The sequence below is a fragment of the Typopeltis vanoorti genome, chromosome 19 (assembly GCF_054136105.1).
Source record: "Typopeltis vanoorti isolate ZY-2024b chromosome 19, IOZ_Tvanoo_1.0, whole genome shotgun sequence".
Lineage (NCBI taxonomy): Eukaryota > Metazoa > Arthropoda > Arachnida > Uropygi > Thelyphonidae > Typopeltis > Typopeltis vanoorti.
Genome location: NC_143567.1, coordinates 89,676,038 through 89,697,178, shown reverse-complemented (window position 1 = coordinate 89,697,178; position 21,141 = coordinate 89,676,038). Strand labels below are relative to the sequence as shown.

General features: G+C 36.1%; 1 protein-coding gene across 1 annotated transcript in view; it reads left to right on the top strand.

Moving 5' to 3' along the window:
* The window catches only part of LOC150096324 (protein spitz-like), a 190,567-nt gene that overhangs the window by 63,687 nt on the left and 105,739 nt on the right, over positions 1-21,141 (top strand). Inside the window, exon 2 of the mRNA XM_090408832.1 lies at positions 7,498-7,611. The gene's annotated coding sequence lies outside the window, so the exon portion shown is untranslated. The remainder of the gene's footprint in view (positions 1-7,497; positions 7,612-21,141) is intronic.

Below are 21,141 nucleotides of genomic sequence, written 5' to 3'. Positions count from 1 at the left end.
CTATTCATTTTGCAGTTTGTGACGCATTTTACAAAAGTGTAATAAATTTTAAATATATTTTTTGAAAAAATAACTTTCATCAGCGAAATCATATGGTCTCGGGAAAAGGAGAATGGCTGATACAGAAACCCTAATCGTAAGTGATATTGTGAAGCGGGAATGCCTGGGGGCAATAGCAGTACAATCGCTACCTGGTAGGCCACATAAAATCACAGGGCGGGACCGCCTAGTACTGAAGCAGGTAGAGCAAAAAAAAAAAACATCGCCTATCCTCGGTCGAAACACTCGTTACGGCGTTCCGAAATGCCTTTATAAGCAAAGCCAGCACCGCAATGTTCGTCGGGAGTTGAAGAAATCCTTGTTCTTCATTGCGCAGCCACACTAAGGTGGAGTGGTATAAATCTCGCCACCATTTGGACTCATAGAGTGAGGAATCACGTTTCACCATCTGGCAGTCTGATGGACGAATCTGAGTTTGGCGGATTCCAGGAGAATGCTAACCTGCCCGAATGTTTGTGTCAATTGTTGAAACAACCTTGAAATGGTTGAACATTACAAGAGGTGTTACATGAAGGAGCCTCTGTTGTAGTAAGTAACGCCTATGTCTTTGAAAGAAAGACCCGAGTTCTGATCCAGTTTAAAATTCGAAGGTCCTTCATAAGGTATTTACAAATGAAGGCGAGTTAGGTCTTATGAAAAGGTGGAAGAGTTGTATATTATTATTATTATTACTATTTAATTATCCAGGAAACTAAGGTTTTCATCCTGCAAAAAAGACAAACGGTAATATATATATAACAGGTATAATGCACTAGCCTCATAGTTGCTTCTGTCGTAACTAAGAGGAAAGGAAACGTTGAAGGCAGACTAAATTGCAGTATTGTAAGCAGGCCTCTATGTTCAAATGCCGTGGATATATCAATAGCGACCATGAGTTTCTATAAACCTTTCTTGGGGTTGTTCCTCCAAAGGTTGGCAATAATGGCGACCATCTGTGAGTCACGAGAGTAGAATCCATATTTACAGTGACTAATTTATATCCTCTTGGTGGTGAATTTAACAGTTGATGAGCTGCTTCCATTATTTTCGAAATAACTAAGGCGAATATGATTGAAGTATAGATTGATGGATGACTGCTTTCATTTTCTGGAATCAGCTGAACAGAAGCTTGCTTTCATGCTGTAAAACAGAATGCATGAAAGTTTCTAGAGTTGATATAAGATATTAATTCTGGAGCGGAAGTTTTTAGCACAGATGGAGAACATATCATCACGAACAGAAAGTCTAGTTGGCATCAAAAAAAATCGAGGATGCTTTCTGTCAAAGAATCGTCTATGAAAGCTGAAAGAGCAATGCCAGAAAGTCAGTTTTATTTATGAAATTGAAATGATATATATATCAACAAGATGTGTGTGTGTGAGAGAGAGAGTTGGGAGCATAGAAGGACGACTGCACCTAGTGGCTTTAGTGGGTACCCATAGAGTATGACTGTTCTTTGAGCAGTAATCAAAATTTTGCACTAGATCCTTTTGAAATCAGATTTGGATCTGTTGATAGTGCAGTTGGGAATTGTGGAGTAAGCTGAAAGTGAAGGTGAAATTTTATTCGATGCTGATTTCTTTTCTTTTCACTGCATTGTACACTTTTCAAGATCCACAGATTGGATTGTGAGTGAAATAGGAAATGAAAATCTTCGCCAATAAGGATTATTTAAAGTATTCAGTAATCAGATTTCGGAAGGAAAATTAGAAATCGAGGACATCATTATCTTCAGCACTATAATGGGAATACTAAGTGGAGAGCAGCTGGATGAATGCATTCTGTAGAAAAGGAAACTTGGAATATGAAACTTGGAATCTCTCGTGTATAGTTGTGTGGTTTCCACGAAAGCCCTTATTAGTTTGATTCCAGTCAACTACTAATGGTCTTTTTCAAAAGATTCCAGAGTTAGTAATTTTGGTACAGTATGTTGTGATTTTCTTCTAGAAAGAAACTTGGGTTTTTAATTCGGCAACCCAGCAAAAGTGGACCACACATTACTACCACCACTGGCCTTAAAGGATCAAATCGGTTTTAGAAATGAAAGTGCAACTCATTTTTGACCAAGGTCTGATGACTTCGGTGTTGACTTGAAAGCAACCGAACAGCTTCAGCTAAGCATGATACAAAGATCTTTACAGCAGACCTTCCAAATCTTGCAGCACCTCAAATAAATATAAACAAGCCGAAAATATGGAAAGTAACTCATGGGGAGGATTGGTTTTTGTCTTTCCAGCTTTATGAGAAAATGTCGAGCCGCTTACTGAGTTCCTGATTGCATGGAGCGAAACTGGGGCACAGATTATGGCAATTTATAATGTAGTTAGTACGTGTATTGTTAATATTTGATATTTGATACTTGAATCCTTTGTTGGAAATTTATGAATGATACTTTGATCCACTGTCTCAACCGCTATGATTCTATATAGCGGTAGTACAATAGCGGTAGTACAAAGAGTGAACTTGGTGTTCACAAAATAATCATCGATGACTCGAAATAAACTTTCAGTAAGAGTATCGTCAATATTAAACATTTCTTTCTTTACTTAAATTAAGGGGATATTGAATCCCACATAGTTTTAAAACCGAATAAGAAACTCAAAGATTGGAATCAGAGAGTTTCTTGCCGAATATAGTAAACTATAAATAAAGTATCGGCGGACACTAGCGTTAGCCAATGCAAGTGATCCTAGTACATATATATAGTACATTACTGGGCAACTCGTTGCAAAGGTGGAGGAAGAAGTTCAGATCGCTATTCTTAGGTATTTTCCATAATGTAAAAACACATTTCTTAGGAAATGTATGCTGTTATTACATTATGGAGGGAGGTCACTACCCAGACCGGTTTCAGCCTTTTTTGAGGCTTCATCAGTGAGCAGCTAGACCTAATACCAAAGTGTATAGCGAAAAGAACTTATGTACTTTGCGAACGAGTTTTCCAAACAGGTGCAACCATTAAGTTACTAAAGTATAAAGAGCTAATAAGCTTCATTTCGGCAATGAAAACATTACTTAAATTAAGGGGATATTGAATCCCACATAGTTTTAAAACCGAATAAGAAACTCAAAGATTGGAATCGGAGAGTTTCTTGCCGAATATAGTAAACTATAAAGTATCGGCGGACACTAGCGTTAGCCAATGCAAGTGATCCTAGTACATAGTACATTACTTTGGTATTAGGTCTAGCTGCTCACTGATGAAGCCTCAAAAAAGGCTGAAACCGGTCTGGGTAGTGACCTCCCTCCATAATGTAATAACAGCATACATTTCCTAAGAAATGTGTTTTTACATTATGGAAAATACCTAAGAATAGCGATCTGAACTTCTTCCTCCACCTTTGCAACGAGTTGCCCAGTAATGTACTATGTACTAGGATCACTTGCATTGGCTAACGCTAGTGTCCGCCGATACTTTATAGTTTACTATATTCGGCAAGAAACTCTCTGATTCCAATCTTTGAGTTTCTTATTCGGTTTTAAAACTATGTGGGATTCAATATCCCCTTAATTTAAGTAATGTTTTCATTGCCGAAATGAAGCTTATTAGCTCTTTATACTTTAGTATTTCTTTCTTTCTTTAAAGACACTATCAAAACAGATTCTAAACATGCGATAACGTAGGAAGAGTATTCGTTTACTTCTTTTGTCAGTCTAATTGGCAAAGTGCATAGCATCTCCGAACCAAAAGAAACGTGGGTACGCTTGTGAATATCTTGATTGAACTGGGGGATAAATTTCATCGCGTGCTGGTTCAAACCAGGCGATAAAAATAACGTGCTATGAGTTTATAACCTTTTGTAGGTGGGATTGTCATTAAAAAAAGACTATGCCTTGCATAGTCTTTTTTTAATGACAATCACGTGAATGAAAAGTTTTAATGAAAATCACGTGAAGTCAGCTTCCGGAGTAGTTTGCCAAAACGTAAGACCCCTAAACCCTTTAATTGCTGATCACTTCGAAGACTTTATTACAGAAGAAAAAACGCAGTTCAATTTTACTATTTCTCCTTTACCAACATCCCACCCCTTTCCTGAACATCTCTACCTGGCGTCACTTTTTTTTAAACTCATTTTCTTTCTCTTTCCTTATACTTCATACACTATCTAAGCGAACATCCGGACGTCTACTCATCCCAACACTCTAATATGAAAGGCATTAATATAGAGTTATACCATTCTGCTACTATAACGGCCTTCGATTTTTCTGGGAAGGCTTTCCCTAGATTTTGGCTGTATAATTCACTTTCATTCTTCCAGAAAAGCATTAGTGAGGTTCGGTCACTATGTCGGGCGATTCAGCCTGATCGCAACTGGTGTTCCAATTCATCTCATAGGTGTCAATGGGGTTGAGATCAGGGCTCTGTGCAGGCCAGCCAAGTTCTTTAACATGCATCTCATCAAACCATTCCTGTACAGATCTCGCTCAATGGACAGGGTGTTGATACATAGCAGAACTATTGACACAAAGTGGGAAGCACAGAATCGTCAAGAATGTCATTATGGGCCACAGCATTAAAATTCCCCGTCACCGGAACTAGGGGATCCCAGCAAGAACAATGAAAAACAGACCCCAGGCCATGCCACCTCCGCATGGCCTGGGGTCTGTTGAAACAACCTTGAACATCTTGGAAGAGTACTTCAGGTAGTGGTACCCGAAGCCAAATCTAACAAAATCTGTGTCCACAGCATTCCACCTGAACAATGCAGAGGCAAATCGACACCTCAACCACCTCTCTTTCTGTGGCAAAATGATAGAACATGAGCTTCACCCGAAATACCTTGGAGTGAGTCTGGACAGAAGCCTAGCCTATTAAAGGCACATCATCGACCTATCCAACAAAATCAAAACAAATAATATTTTAAGACTTGCTGGAACAACCTGGGGTTGTGGTGCAGAAGTCCTAAGGTCGTCTGCCATAGCCCTCACATTCTCTGTAGCAGAATACTGTGCCCCTGTTACTTGCACACAATTAGTGGGACGCTGAGAAGTACCCTTCTTCCCTGTCCTATCTAACATTTTGAAACTGAAAATTTTGTTACGGTTTTCAACATCATATTTGTGTGAGCTCGGTTTCTCAATATTAACCAAGATAAAAACTAAAAAGCGTGAAAGGCTTCCTAATATAGACAAAGAGATGAGGGTAGCTATATTACAGATTAGACCTGATATTGCTGAAATCTGCAAAAGCGAACAAACTCAAGTATTGCATTAAAATAAGTTCCATTTTTATGAAAGGCAAGTCCATGCATATTTTAATTGTTAGTTTTATGACCCTAAAGCTTTTGGTGTTCCCCGCATTTTTCTTATAATCAGAAGTGTTCCGTGACTTCGAAAAGGTTAAGAACCACTGCTCTAGAGACTAACATGACACTTTTTCCACTTCAGTGATCCAAAAAGTAGGGCGATATTCGTCACACTGGACAGTAAAATTCATCTCTCCCTAAAGGCAATCACAAACATCCTTGTCTGTGATATGCTAGTGGTATTATAAATATTCAATATTCTTTATTTAAACAAATACTTGAATTGAAATAGATGGAAAGATGATAATTCTCTTCCTACTGTTCAGGGCTACAATAGGTCTAATTTCCACGATATCTTGTTCATTAAAGGTTGCTTGCTTACGAAGAGTATAGTAAATTTTCACACGGAGTTCAGGGATCATATCTTATCACCAGTAAATTAAAATCGAATAATGCCTGCTTCACACTATTTTGGTCGGCATTATGATAAGGAAAATTATTTAAAAAAATATTTTAATACAAATTGATTACCATAGCAGACAACATCTACATGAAAGCTAATCGCTTGCTCGTTTCAGGGACAAGTATGTTGCTTCAGCAACAAGTGTTCTTCGGAACTCGGTAGGCAGGAATTCGCTGTTACTTCAAGCCAGAATAGATTCAGTTCAGACGACTGCAACATCCCACGTGGTGTCTAGATCATCTGACGTCTGGTATCAGGATAAATATAGGCTAGACCCACGAGCAAAAAGACGTGAGCGAGAGAAGGGTGGGAAAAAGCACGAGAAACACCCACACAGTCTCGTTTTGTGCCCCATTTAATGTTGAGGATTATATTCGAGTTTGGATAAATACAGTAATGTTAGTTACAATTAATAGCAGATGTTAGTATCCAGCATATCTCAAACTTGATGTCTTGCTCACGAAGTCAGACTATTAATGTTTTTATATTTTACTGGTTTGTCTTCCGCTATTTCTTATAATTCGAACACGGGGTAAAGTAATGAAACATCAACTGTACCATTCGGCATGTTATCGTAAATACCCAATGAAATTATTGGTCCATTTTTAAAATAAAATACACGCTATTTCTTTTATCACTTGACGAAAATACTGTACTAAAAACTCGAGCAGTGAGGTTGGGAGGAGAGACTAGAGAGCTCAAAGGAATCCAATTGTAAGCGTGGGGTACCTCGAAAAATTTCGATAGCCTGTTTGGCCTCCAAAACTCGTAGTTATCTCTGTGATTATCACTGTTTCTTACTTATATGTGTATGACGGGAAGAGAGAGTAGTTCATAAAAGAACAACGATAAATAGCGTACATATAAGAATGTATAGTTTTTTAAGGAAAGTAATAAATGAAATGTGAAATTGGTTTTGCTTATGGAAGCTTTTATATATTGCTTTGGGAAACATATCTTTACTAAACTCTCATTGTTTAATGGAATATGTACTGACAGTGGTTTCCCTCCTACACACATTTCCTCGGACTTATTGATAATCATTCAAATTTTGGAATTCCTCCTTCCTAAATATACGACCATCAAATTATTACACAAAGTTATTCTATCTGTTTGATATTGCTGATTATAAAGTTAAATGAGAGTGATAAAGACTATACATACTAGTTACATTTGCTGACAGATAAGTGATATGTTAGCAGGAGTTGCTGAATTTTAAAATAGGTTACTGAAGTTACTTCAGACTTTCTTTATTACTCTTTGAAAATGACCTTCAGCATTTTGAATTAAAAAGTCGAGTTATTGGTAAGATAGAAATTGAATTACACGTTGGCAGTGGTTGGTGGCATTTAATCTCTGATATAAGGAAAGGCTTCCAGACAATAGAAACACATGGAATGAAAGAAGAGAAGGAGCTGACTCAGTTGTGTTTGTAGCTGGACTGTGAATGGATGTTGAACAAGTTCTGCTTTTGTTTTGATAGGCTTCAGTTAGGTCCACAAAGATTGATGTTTCAGTTATACCGATGTTGTTCCAGGTTTTTTGGTTATCCACATTAAAATAACTAAACAACTCTTAATTCATTTGCCACATTGTAAAATTACTAATCATGATGCATAATTGCATATTATAAAACCCGTTAAAAGCAAAAAAAAAAAAAAACGCTACAGTACATTATATATTGCACATTAAAATATTCAGTTTAAAGAAGAAACTAAATCAATTATTTGTCTCTTCTATTATTTTCAGGATGATAAAAACTTGTGCCTCCAAGCGATATTGTCTTATTAACTTTCTATCCAGAAATAATATCCATTAAGGCGTATCTAGACATTCTGACAGCTGAATGTGAGCAAAAATTAGGTGAGTAATCGATAAGTAATTTATTTATAATGGTTGTTAGAAAAATTACCTTGCATGGGGAAAAAGGTGGACCATGTTACGCTCTTTGGACAAATAATTCTGCACACTTTTTAAATAAATTTTTGTAAGATCGTTTTCAAATTTTACTTTTTTTTATTTATAAATAGTTACCTTTTTAATTAAACATATTCATATCAGCACTTTATTTTTTAATTTCACACCTGGCTGGCGCTACTACCATACTAGTTCACTTTTATCGTGGTTGACGAAATCCGCATCCGAAATTTTCACGCTTGTAACTCAACATCTGGAGAGAAAGAGGAAAGTGTGTTGGAGTAGATTGGTTTTTTATTTGTTATTCAAAGTCGATGTGCAACTTTATAATAAATTCTAAAATATGATAGAAAGTGTATATGGCTGATGCTGGGAGCAAGATTTTTTTTTTTTATTGATTAACAGGTTTTCACAAGTAAATAGTAATAAATATTTTTAGTGTTATTTGTTTATTTTATTGCACACATATTATTACAAATGTTGCGGTCAGTGTTAGTTTTTAAAAACTGGCACTGAGCAAAAACAAACTTCATTTTCACTTCAAAAACTGCTTTTATTCTTGCCATCTTACTTCATTCGACAAATTTCATAATTTCATTGACAAGTCCTGTTGGCCAACCAGAGAACGTCTCCATTCTCTAATCAATTCGTTGTTAGAGAAGGGAGATGGACTGAATCCCATGTCACAGATGGTTTGGTGTTTACATGGAAGACGATTTTCATCGCCCGGTGTGAGAGCACCGCACTGCTTATTGGATGCTTCAAGTGGTGGATTGATGAAGTTCTGTGCTTGTTCTCTAGTGCACTTTCCGGATTATCTGACCTTTAGTCCACCCACAGTTCTAATATAGTACAGTTTTACCACATTGTAATGTTTACAATGTGCATTGTTTTAAGTTCACATCAGTCTTGTTCTGAAGACCAGTTGAAATTGATATCGAAATATTAGCTTAGGTAATTGAATGTTATTGATTGATTTTTATATAAATTCGTGTTAATTCCTTAATACTTACTAATGCATTATTGCAGAGATTCCCAAAGTGTGAGTCGCGATCTGATTTTGGGTGGGTCTCTTTCTGCCGCAGTTTTAAGAGTGCTGCTTCCTTTTACTTCTTCGTACATGTGTGAAGTTGGATTTTCGGCAATGATAGGAATTAAAAACAAATTTCGAAATCAACTTCAATTATTAAACACCTTGCGTCTGAAAATAACACACATCAATGTGGACGTCATCAGCAAAAATAGAAAACAAGTCCATTCTTCACATACCCCTCATTATGTACCTGATTAATAAATTTATATATTAAGTGCATTTATTAAAAAATTTTAAAGTAGTAAAGCGATATTTTTTATTCAACTCCCCCTTCCTTTTAAAATGAGTGAGTGGGTCGCGAAAAATTACCGTTTTCGAAAGTGGATCTCGACCCATGAAAGTTTGGGAAGCCCTGCATTATTGTTTTGCCGCACATAGTTTGATAATCTTGATAGGAGTAATGTACTTGGTGCATATTTATATGGAGAAATAGTTCTGAATTTATGGGTTGAAACGTGGTATTTAAACTGAATGGAATGTCGACATAATGTGCATTAATGAGTAACAATACATTCTCAGCTTCGTTATTTTTACATAAGCTCTGTGATGAGTAGGCTTCTTATCTGAGATTGGACCTCTCCAGTTGATTCTTATAATCCATCAACACCAATTAAATTGGAAATATCCATGTCATTTTCAGTGTTTTCCGTATTTTATCATATTTTTCGTTATTATGACAAGTGTTAACTGTATGACGGTCAAAAATGATTCCAATGCTATTGAAATTTGCTGAGGCTACATTACAGCTTATTGATACCCTGTGTCAATCAGGCTGCCAATCTTTGGCAATTAAAAATTGACATCAAGGCATCCTTATGAGTGGTGTGGCTTGCGAGGGACCAAGACGGTGTGTTTGAAGTGAGACACTGCAGGTAAAGTCTTGTTATTTGGAGCTCGGAACTCCGAAGGCATGGAACCCCAAAACAACCATCTTTGCCTTTCCTGAGGTCGGCCGAGTCGCTTACCTACTAAGGAGAGTACAGTTATGTATTATCGTTTCAGTGTAGTGTATTTTTAGTTTCATTGCCTGGATTGGAAACGGAAAAGAGAACGTGCCATGGTGTCTGTATGGAATGGACACAAGATATGTATTATATTGATTTTAAAAAAAAAAAAAAAGGAAAAAAAAGAGGAACAGAAAGAGTGATCGTTCAGTCTAATACCATTCATTTTTTTTAATCAATGGAATATTATTTTTCATTCATTTAGATGAAAACATTAGTACGTCTGTGGCGAAGTTGGAAGAACGTGTTGATGCCCTTTGGCTGGAAAGGCGTGAGTGCGAATCCTGTCTAGGATGCCAGGAACATTTTATGCTTTTCGGCTGAATGTGTTGCATGTTTTAATATGGAGGTGGCTTAGAGAGTAGGGTTATTTTGTCTAAAATAGCCTTTCTTGCTGTAGTGACTAATGCTGTTATGCCAATGGAGGTTGAGAGTTTTCATTCCATAAAGCACGATTCATAGACATGTTCTTGATCACAAGCCATCAATGCTAAGGTTTATCGTAGACCAGAATTATATTGCAAGAAATGGCGATGCAGGGAATAGACGCTTGTGGCTGTACTTACTAGCAAGGATCTGCCAATTTATCTGCGTGTGCTACTCTCTTTTATTTATTTTAATATTTCGTGTGAATCCCATAGACGAAGGGTACTTAGCCGATAGTATACTATATCAGGTATCGTAGTTGGAGTAAGGGTTAGATATTTCAGAAACCCTGCTCCTAGAGACCACATATGAAACTTTTTCAAGCCATTTCAGGCCTGGACCTAAATGGAATGGGATGTCTTACACTACTAGTGTGAAACCAATTCATCTCCTACCTAGACATTTCACGAAACATCCATGCCCACTCGGTCAGCAGACTGACAATCTGCTGTTATTATGTAAATTAATATGTTGTTGCGCTTTGCAATTTAATCGTGTTTGTGCAAATTTCCGATATGTGTTTAAGTAACCATTTAATGATAATTACTAAATGGTCAGAAAACTTAATGTCTCTAGCTAGAAATCAGTTTCTAGTTCACATTAAACGCGAGTGTCTTATTTTAGTACGAGGCTAAAGCAATAAAAAAAAATGTTTATTTTTGAGAGATTTTCTGATTTCAGTAAAAAAAAAAAAAAAAATTGCATATAGTCTGCTACTATACCACTACTATAATCTAATGGCAACTATCGAAGGCAGGCAAATTTCTAATCCACGTTTTTACTATAACATATTTCTGAAACAGTTTAAATATGCGATAGTAAAATAAAGCATTTTTTTTGTTTGCTTTTAGTTGGATATTAAATTATGAATCTTAGTGCTCGAATGTCGTCTTAATATATAAAGACAATCATCAGCTAAAAGCAAAGAAGCAAACAAAATCTGAGCAATTTATATTCCATATTTTGCTTGTATTAAACTTTTGTTGCTAAACACAAACGAATGACTGAAGTATTTTCAGGTTTCATTGACACGTTTTTACACGCATTAGTACTGCACAAAGCGAAAAAAAAAAATTTTTTTTTTCGATAATTTATACTGCACTTTGTATACGCATTAAATTTATTATATCTCGGGCGCTAACACACTAGATTTTAGTTATTCTCAAACTATTTTGGTTAGTTCTTGATCTCTCAACTTGAAACAAAGTGTTTTATCCCTCTTTGTTTTAAGATATATCAATCCCACACATGTTTGTAGACTGGCACCTTTATTAACAGTGACACGTGACATGCTGATGCGGTACATTTAGAAATTTATAATATTCAGAATTTTTTACACGTTTACCTAGTATACAGATAAGCTAGTTATTTAATGAAATTTACATTTTTCTACGTCTGTTAAGATATTTACTATATTAAACTTTTTTTTATATTTGCTCTATAAAATGTCCGCGCGGTTAGCCTAGTGGCTATGCGCTTCGCAATATGCCTGGGGAAGGAGTGTCCTAGGTTCGATTCCCGTCGACGACGCGAGGAACTTAAGGATCTTCCTCAGCCATAGCCAAGTTAGCCGGTCTTGGGCGTGGACAACAGGGTTTTTCCGCCAGTTTATCCTGGGGTTTTTCATCCCGCAAAGCAGGCAAACCGGCCTTGAAAACTCGACACCACTGCGGACATAGGATACACCGGGGAGTAGGGCTGACCACCTTATCCTGTGAACAGTTTGAGGTCCGTTGATTAATAAACCCTCGCCACCGCAAGGTAAAAGGAGGATGAGATGAGCTATATAAAATGCTGGATGCTGTTCTGAAAAAAAAAAAGAACTAAACGATACATCATTAAAAGAAAAAAAAAACTTAAGAGAAGAGTTAGCATTCTAAATTTCTCACGCTAAAAACAATTGTTAATTAACTAAACCAGTAACTACTATTGTAATGATGCATTAAGAAACTATCTGAAATTATCTCAATAATGTTTACTTCGTTGGGATTTCCAAGAATTTTCCTTAATTCTATAGTAATGATAGTACAGTGTATTCGGATAATTATATCCGATTAATTTAATTTTTATCTCTCACAAACTGATTTCTAACATCAAATGAATTACGTTTTTCAAATAATGTTACATAGCCGGAATTTTATTACCTTAGATGATGTTTTTTAACTTTTCAGATTTCATTTAGAGATTGCAATCAGCAATTTTTTTTTTTTTTTTTTTTTTTTTTTGTATTGGCTGGAATTATGGCCGAAGCAACTAAAGCTTGAGGTCAGTGCATTATGTCTATTAATTGTGCATGATTTCACTTGCTTTGGCTGTTTTACGTGATGAAAAAATCGAGTTTCTGTTGGGAAAAAAAAATATTCCATCTCACTTTCAACCGAAAAAACCCTTATAAAGGTTCCTCGCCCTCTAGAGGGGTTCGAACCTAGATCGTTTCAGCCAAACGAAAAATTTCGCGAACATTACATGCGCGTGTGTGTGTGAATTCTTTATGTATAATTCATTACGTGGCCGAAATATGCATAAGAATAATATATATGTTTATAATTAATTGTAATTGATACAGTATATACAAATATCACTTGATATTAGCACAGTGAATCGAATTTCACGTTAAATTATTTGTATATTCTTTTACGTTGCATCCACGTTTATTTTGTCTCGTTGTTTAGAGAACACGAGAAAGAAGAAATGAATAGTTTTAAAAAGCAGTTTAAATTAATTAGCATTTATAAATTTGTCGATTTTTATTAAAACATTATTTTGTATATAAAACTATTTACACACCTGTGCCATCATGGCTGCTAAAGTCAGTTAAAAGTTACTAGATGGCGTGATGATCAGACTAAAAATTGTTTTATATATTATATTGCTCTAGGACAGTCGTGCACAGCTGTCGCGTGTTTCCTGCCTGCGGACAGCCGTAACACACTTTTAGCAGCAATTACCAGTAACCTGTGATCTCCGTAATCTCTGGTATTCCTGGACCGTCACCTCGGGGGAAGCAAGCAGCTGGCCACATTGACTCCAGCTGCTCGGAAAAGTCCATGTTGTTAACAGGTGCAGGAGCGCGAGGCGCCCGGGCGTGGTCTTTCATTCGGTTCCGCACTTAGAGTTCAAACAATGTTAGGCCATAGAGATGCATTGTTGCAAAGTAGGCTTAGCCACAGCCAATGCTCTCTGAGTTACAGTTGACCACTAGTCAGTGACGGTCTCTGACTTCTCGTCTCCGCCAGATGTCTTCCGATCTTGTTGCTCTTTTTGGCACAGAAACTGTCATGAATTTTACATAGGTATACTGCGCGAAACGAAACCTGTTGATTATATATGCAATATTCGATGGCGCATGTGCACGACATATACAATATAAATATACTAAAACGGATTATGTTAAAATTGGTGTTTGTATTATTAATCCGTATTTATTTCGAAATAATGAGAAGAAAGAAAAGTATATTAAGAGTTAAGGATATGTAGCTTAATGTCTATTGCACTATAATTTTTCTCCCTCATGAGAAAACTGTTAAAAGATTATTCAGATATATAAAATTGGAATTAGAATCTGGTGGACTTGAGTACCAATTTATTTAGTCATGACGATCATACTGTAATGTATATTTTTGATATCTGTGTATTTTTTGTTCAAGAAAACTTTTTAACATACTGGATATTTTCTTTAGTACTGTTTGGCACAGAAACTGTCATGAATTTTATATAAATATATCGCCCGCGCGGTTAACCTAGTGGCTATGCGCCTCGCAACCATATGCCTGGGGAAGAAGTGTTCTAGGTTCAATTCCCGTCGATGACGTGAGGAGCTTAAGGATCTTTCTCAGACATAGCCAAGTTATCCCGTCTTAGGCGTGGACAGCAGAGTTTTTTCCATGAGTTTATCTGGAGTTTTTCATCCCGCAAGCAGGCAAATCCGGCCCCGTGAACACAAAGCTACAGTCATAGAATATAGCATTTAATCCCTCATTAGGAGGGCTCAACCAGTCCTAAGGGGCGTTCGAGGAACGGTGGGGAACCCCCACACGAATAAATAGATATAAATATATCTGCGCGAAACGAAACCTGTCGATTACATATGCAATATTCGATGGCACGCGCACATGTGTACGACATAAAAGAGATAGTAAAACGCACAATGATTCAATACTTGTGCACATCAGAAGAAGAAGCAAGGCGTCCCAGGTCGTAAACCAGCGAAATCTTTGTACATTCATTGGAACCTGGAATGTGAGAACCCTCCTACGAATTGGAAAATTTGAAGAGAGAAATGGATAGATTAAAAATAGCCATATTGAGAATTAGTGAGATGATGTAGAATGGAACTGGAGACTTTTGGAGTGGTGATTACAGAATCATTTATTCAGGTGATGAGACACAAAAAATGGAGTCGCGGTGATTCTTAATGAGAAATAGGGAAGAAGAGTAATCAACTCAGTGAAATGTAGTAGCAGATTGATAATGGTAAAACTAGAAGCAAAACCAACAAATATTAAAATAATACAAGCTTACTTGCCTACTAGCGACCACAGTGATGAAGTTGAAAGAGTATATGCAGATATGGAGAATGTAATGAAACTCACCAATAAGAAAGACAATCTTATTGCCATGGGTGATTGGAATGCGACCATTGGTGAAGGCAAAAATAGTAGAGAGGTGGAAAAGTATGGACTTGGATGCCGAAATGAAAGAGGAGATAGATTTTTAGAGTTCTGCCACCAACCTAATCTGATCATTACTAATACCTGGTATGAGGTCCCAAAAATAAGAAGGTATACTTGGAAAATGCCAGGGGATATAAGAAGGTACCAAATAGATCATATTATGACAAGAAATAGATTTAAAAATCAAGTAAAATCATGCAAACGTTACCCGGGAGCTGATGTTGACAGACCACAATTTGGCATTTATTTAAATGCAATCTGAAATTTAGGAAAAGGCCCAAATGGAACTTGGAAACAGAGGAGAACCATAAAAAGCAGTGAAACTGGAGAGAGTGAAAAGAAAAACATAGAGAAAAAATGGACTCACTTGAAGGATACAATCATCAAGGCTGCCAATGAATGCATAGGATTAAGGAAAAAGCAAATAAAAAAGCCATGGATTACCCAAGACATTCTAGACCTAATAGATGAAAGAAGAAAACACAAAACCTCCCTAAATGAAGAAAGCAAAGACAAATATAAAAATATGATAAATAGAAAGTATAAAGAAGCAAAAGAATAATGGTATATAGAGAAATGTAAAGAAATAGATTTGACAAAGACTGGGAGAATCGATAAGGCTTATAACATTATAAAAGGAATAAGCCTTAAGACAAGAAGCACAATTATCAAAAATAAACAGGGGAACATACTTATAGATAAGGAAGAAATTTTGGAAAGATGGAAGGAGCACTTAGAAGATATATATAGTGGAAACGATCTAGATGCCAACGCTATAGATGATGAAACAAGACTTGATGTGGAAGAAATTGGTCCAACTATATTAAAAGATGAATTTGATTTGGCACTAAATGAATTGTCGGCTAACAAGGCACCAGTCATTGATAACATCCCCTCAGAATTAATAAAATATTCAGGAAACTAAGTCATACTTTTTCAAGATCATGAAGGATATATGAAACGGGGATCATTTCCAATGACTTTACACAATGCTCCATTTCTGAAGTAAATAATACAAACAAGTGTGAAAATCATCGAACAATAAGCTTAATATCACATGCTTCGAAAATACTACTAAAAATTATACAAAAAAGGCTGAAGAGTATATTAGCAATAACCAGTTTGGATTCAGGAAACATGAGAAGTAATCCTAGCTATAAGAACAATTATCGTTTTGAAGATTTGAGAAGAACGAAAATACTCGGATAGTCTTTCTTGACTTGGAGAAAGCTTTTGATAGCATTGATTGGAACCAAATGTTTCACCTAAAAGATAGATTGGAGAGATAAAAGGCTCATATTTAATCTTTACAAGCATCAAGAAGTCCAATAGAAACAGCCAGCAATAAAACAAAAACCTCAATAGTGGGAATATGTTACGATGTAAGACAGGGCTGCTCGCTTCCACCCATACTGTTTAATATCTACGTTGAAGATACAATAAATAAATTGAAAGAACTAATAGAAACAGGAAATAAGATAAATGGAATTGAAATTAACTGGCTACGGTTTGCAGATGACATAGCAGTTATAGCTGATAACGAAGACAAACTGAAATCACCCTGACAAAGATGGAGGAAATTTTCACAGTACAGCCTAAAAATTAATTATAAGAAAACAAAACTATTAATTGCAAGTAAAAACAAATCCAGTGAAACTAAACATGGAAATAATAATAAGCTAATACAACAGGTATCCTCCTTTAAATATCTTGGAAGTCTTATCACGGAAGATGGAAGAAACCAATCAAATATTAAAGCACGAATAATCTTGGTCAAAAAGGCATTCTACGATAGAAGAAACATTTTACTAGTAAAGGACTTAGCGTCCATCTCAAAAAAAAAAAAAAAAAAAAGCTGGCGAAAACATATATATGGAGCATTACGTTATATGGGTGTGAGGCCTGGACGCTAATAAAACAAGACATCAAAAAGTTGGAGAAAGTGATGAAAATTAGTTGGACGGAAAGAAAAAGTAATGAAGTTCTGAATATAGCTCATGAAGAGCAGTCACTAATGAACCACATCAATAAGAGAAACAAATTCTAATTGGACACCATTTAAGGCATGGGGGGGGGACTGATTACAGAAATAATTGAGGGGACTGTAGAAGGAAAGAGGCCACGAGACAGACCAAGAATTTCATATATATAAATAATGTAATGATGCTAACCGGCGCTAAGAGTTATTGAAGAAATAAAAAGGAAGTCACAAGACAGGATGTTATGATGTGCTGCTATAACTACTCAATCTTTGGATTGATGCACCAGAGAAGAAGACCATTTTGCCTGGCATAAATGTAAACGAGGTACAAGTTATCTTTACTTACCTCGTAGAGCGGTATACTCTGTTCATATTTTGAACAGAATATACGGCATTTTTAATTGTTATTCCCATGCTCGAGTAATGTTTTATGATACCAGGGTCGGTTTGGAAAAAAGTTAGGCATGACAAACATTGTTCACCTTTTGAGTTTTCCACACCATTTGCAAACGTAGCCCAGATTGGTAACACTTCTGCAATTAAGGTTCTCAGCAGTTGCGTTGCACATTTCCAAGATTCTTTTTCGTAGTTGCAATGTCTTGTGGTGTGCTTGGGCGATTCCTCAAGGAGTTTAAGAGCTACAAGTTGACCATCCCAAGTCGATGAGTGTAGAACGTACCTATACGTACTCTCTAACGAACAATCGGTGGCTTCGAATTGTGGACATGGATATCTTTGTTTTTAAGTGTGTTTTTTTCACTTCACGCCTCCTTTTTAGAGGCGTGAAGTGGTTTGAAAAAAGTTTCATGTTTGCTCTCTAGAGTAGGACTTCTGACTGTCTAATTCAACTCACTCACGAAAGCTAAAAGCCAGAAATTCTTGATTTGATGCGCCTAAAATTAGTGACATCTTTGTTCGCAGATTATAAACAAATTAGGTCATATTAATATGGGAAATTAATGTTGCAATTTTTTTCGTCTAGCTATCACCGTAAAATTGCTAGTACTGAATTAATTCGCTTAAATCCGCATGGCTACAAAAATATATCACCGTTTGCACGAATTCAAGTGACTGTGCTGTCTAGAGTAGACACTAAATAAATATACTTCTGCAACTTGCTGACGTCAGCGTCAGTTCGTCCACACAATGCAGATTAAAAGTAATTAATTAGTGTATTAAGTTGAAATGGGTTAGAGTAATATTGGAGTGGAGACATTGGAGAATAAAATGTGACAAGTATGATTTATCATATAATTCGTTTTTATATAATGCTTTCAAAAATTAACTGTAAATTATAAATTCCAAAAGCCAAAATTTTGTGCGCGCAGTTACTAGTCGTGTGCACTCAATTTTTGACTCCTGCGCGCACGCACACACACTTGCACAACTTACAGGGAATATCGATAAAGAATTTTACAATGCATTACACTCACTCACCACTCTCCATGCATAACATCTTCATCTCACCCCCTTGCTCACGCCCTCCTTATACAGCTGAATGTGACTGAGTCAGTCTAATGTGGAAGTATCCGAGATTTTTTCCTCTCCTACGAAACAGACTATTGAGATAAGATTAACTCCCTATCGTAACAAATTAGGTTTAGAAGTTAGATTATTTTGCTGTAATAACAAAATTGAGCTAACGTAAAAGATGTAAGGAAATTAAACATGAAGGTGTATTTTACATATTTCGCCTTTATCTTTTCAAACAATGGCGAAGAAGTAGATGCTAAAAAGAGAGTTATTAATTTGTTGAATAATGATTATTATTACCCATAGATATCATAGGTTCACGCCTGAAAAGTGAACCTAGAAGTGCGAGCCAACACTCCTCCGTCTCTCCCCTCGTATAACAAGCAAACCAATCACCCGTATCATCATGTGCTCTCAGGCTGATTGCAGCCATTCTCCAGCTCTGAAGGCCGGAAGATTTTTAATTGTAATCATCAGGTGTGCAAAAAAACTGTCTCTTACAACAAGAATTTCAACCTTTTATATTGTTGTTTGTAAAGTGTTAGTTGGAAAGCAACTAATTTTTCAAGAGTCAAATTAATGACTCCAATTACTTTGGCTACACTCCGGTATTGGATCTTAATTTTTGTGAGCATTTTCATTATTGTAGAACTTCGGATAATACGAAATTATAATCATCATCATTCGACTGCCATGGAGTCAAGTGACTCATTATGGGAGGTCCCACTATTACACACACACACACACCTTGCCTTAAATATATTCACTGTCCCCGCATTCACAACACTCAGGCAAAGATTCCAATCGCCTACCAATCTCCATGTAAAAAATCTGTACCTTATCCCCTTGTTCACGCCTTGTACAGCTTCCACGAATGATTACCTCTTGTTTTTTCCTTTGTTTTCCTCAATTCTATGTAAAAATCATCCACATTAATCTGCTAACAACCCCTTAATAACCTTTGTCTCAATCATATCTTCCCTCCTCCTAACCACTAGTCTCTGCAGTTTACATTTCCTCAATCTGTCTTTGTACTCAACATTCCAGAGACCAGAAACCACCTTAATCAATCATCTCTGGACCTTTTCCAATATCTTCTCATCCTTTGAACAAACCGGGTGACCAAATAGCACAAATAGTCCATATGTGGCCTAATCAAAGTCTTATACAGTGGAACCATAGCATCTTTACTTCTACACGTCAGTGTCCTCTGCATCATTGTTATAATCCGTTCTGCTGTCTTCACGATTCTAGCAATGTGTCCCCAGAATCTTAGATCTTTATCCACAGTCACTTCCAGATCCTTCATTTCCACTACTTCCTCCAAGATATTGCCAGAAATTGTATACTCTGCACTCCATTTTTGCTTCCTCAATTTTAAAACTTTTCACTTTGCAACATTGAACTGGTAAACCCAATTACTTTCCCATTTGGTCAGCGGATTCAATTTTTCTTGTAAAGTCACGACATCGGTTTCATCCCTCATTGTTCTCCCCAAATTTGCATCATCTGCAGACAACTGAATATCACCATTCAGATCCCCTCCCGATATCATTAACATAAAATTAAACAGCAACGGCCCAAAACAGACTCTTGAGGTACACCACTAGTAACTTTCCTCTGCTGAGATATCGTTCCTCCACATATTTAGCGGTGTTGCATCTGCACTGCCCCATATGAAAAAAAAAAAAAAAAAAAAACATCTTTTCATTACCTGCGATTTCTTCATAAGATCATTTATACTGTAATGGGTATGTTATTTATCTATGATGTATTAATAATTTATGTTTTTATATTATTTTGAAAAAAAAAGTATATATATATATAAATCTTTTAAGTGACTAAATTTGAAAGTTATATGAATATCATCTTTCCCTTCAAGCATATTCAACGTAAATCTTTTGTATGCTTATAAATATTAAATGAAACTTAAGGTACAAAAATTCTATTTAATCTAGCTCAATTAATATTTTAAACATTCTCATTTGGTGCATGACAGAGTTTGGTAAAGTCTAGTCTGAACCAGTGGTATTTAATATTCTCCCCCCTCCGTGCTGGGGAGGATATTTTCGTTGTATATCCCTACCCCTAAAAACCTTGTATGACAACTGAGTAGCGAGTATTTCCAACTCTAGGAACATGGTTAAAATGAACTTTTCTCCATTTGATGAGTGGAAAAAATTTGACAGACACTTCTCTCTCGTATCCACGCGCGGGTGCGCGCGCACACACACAGTATACTGTACTTCGTTTTAAACTGTTTTGGAAGTATTTTGAAATTCTCTGCTGTTTTTATTTATTCGTTCTGAAAACAATGAACAGATTCGTGATCTCTCTGTACTTTGGTTCCCTAGACTGTTTTTTTTTTTTATGGGGGGAAGGGTCTTTCCAATTCAGTAAAAACTGTAATTAAAGTGAAGTGCTAATACAACATTCTCAAATATAAAATTTGAGAAATTCTAATATAGTTTTTATTTCAAATATAATTTGAAAATTCTAAAATATAAAATTTTAGTTCAAACAAAACCGATGTTTTGTTTGAAGTAAAATGCATTTTCGCAATAAATCTTCCATAAAAGATAATGTGTTTACTTGGAAACCAATTCTTTCTGTCTGAATTTGAACCGTTCATCTATTGCAAGTTGAAACTTCTCTGAAAAAAAATTGAACTTGTGTAACGTGTTGTGATGTTATGGATGTAGTAACTTTATTCTGCTACCGTATAACATCACATAGTTTATGGCAGTAGCTGAAATACAATCGTTTGGGTCTTTTTTACAATACAGTTTTTTCCGTTGGACTCCATGAGTACTTTCATCCAGCTCC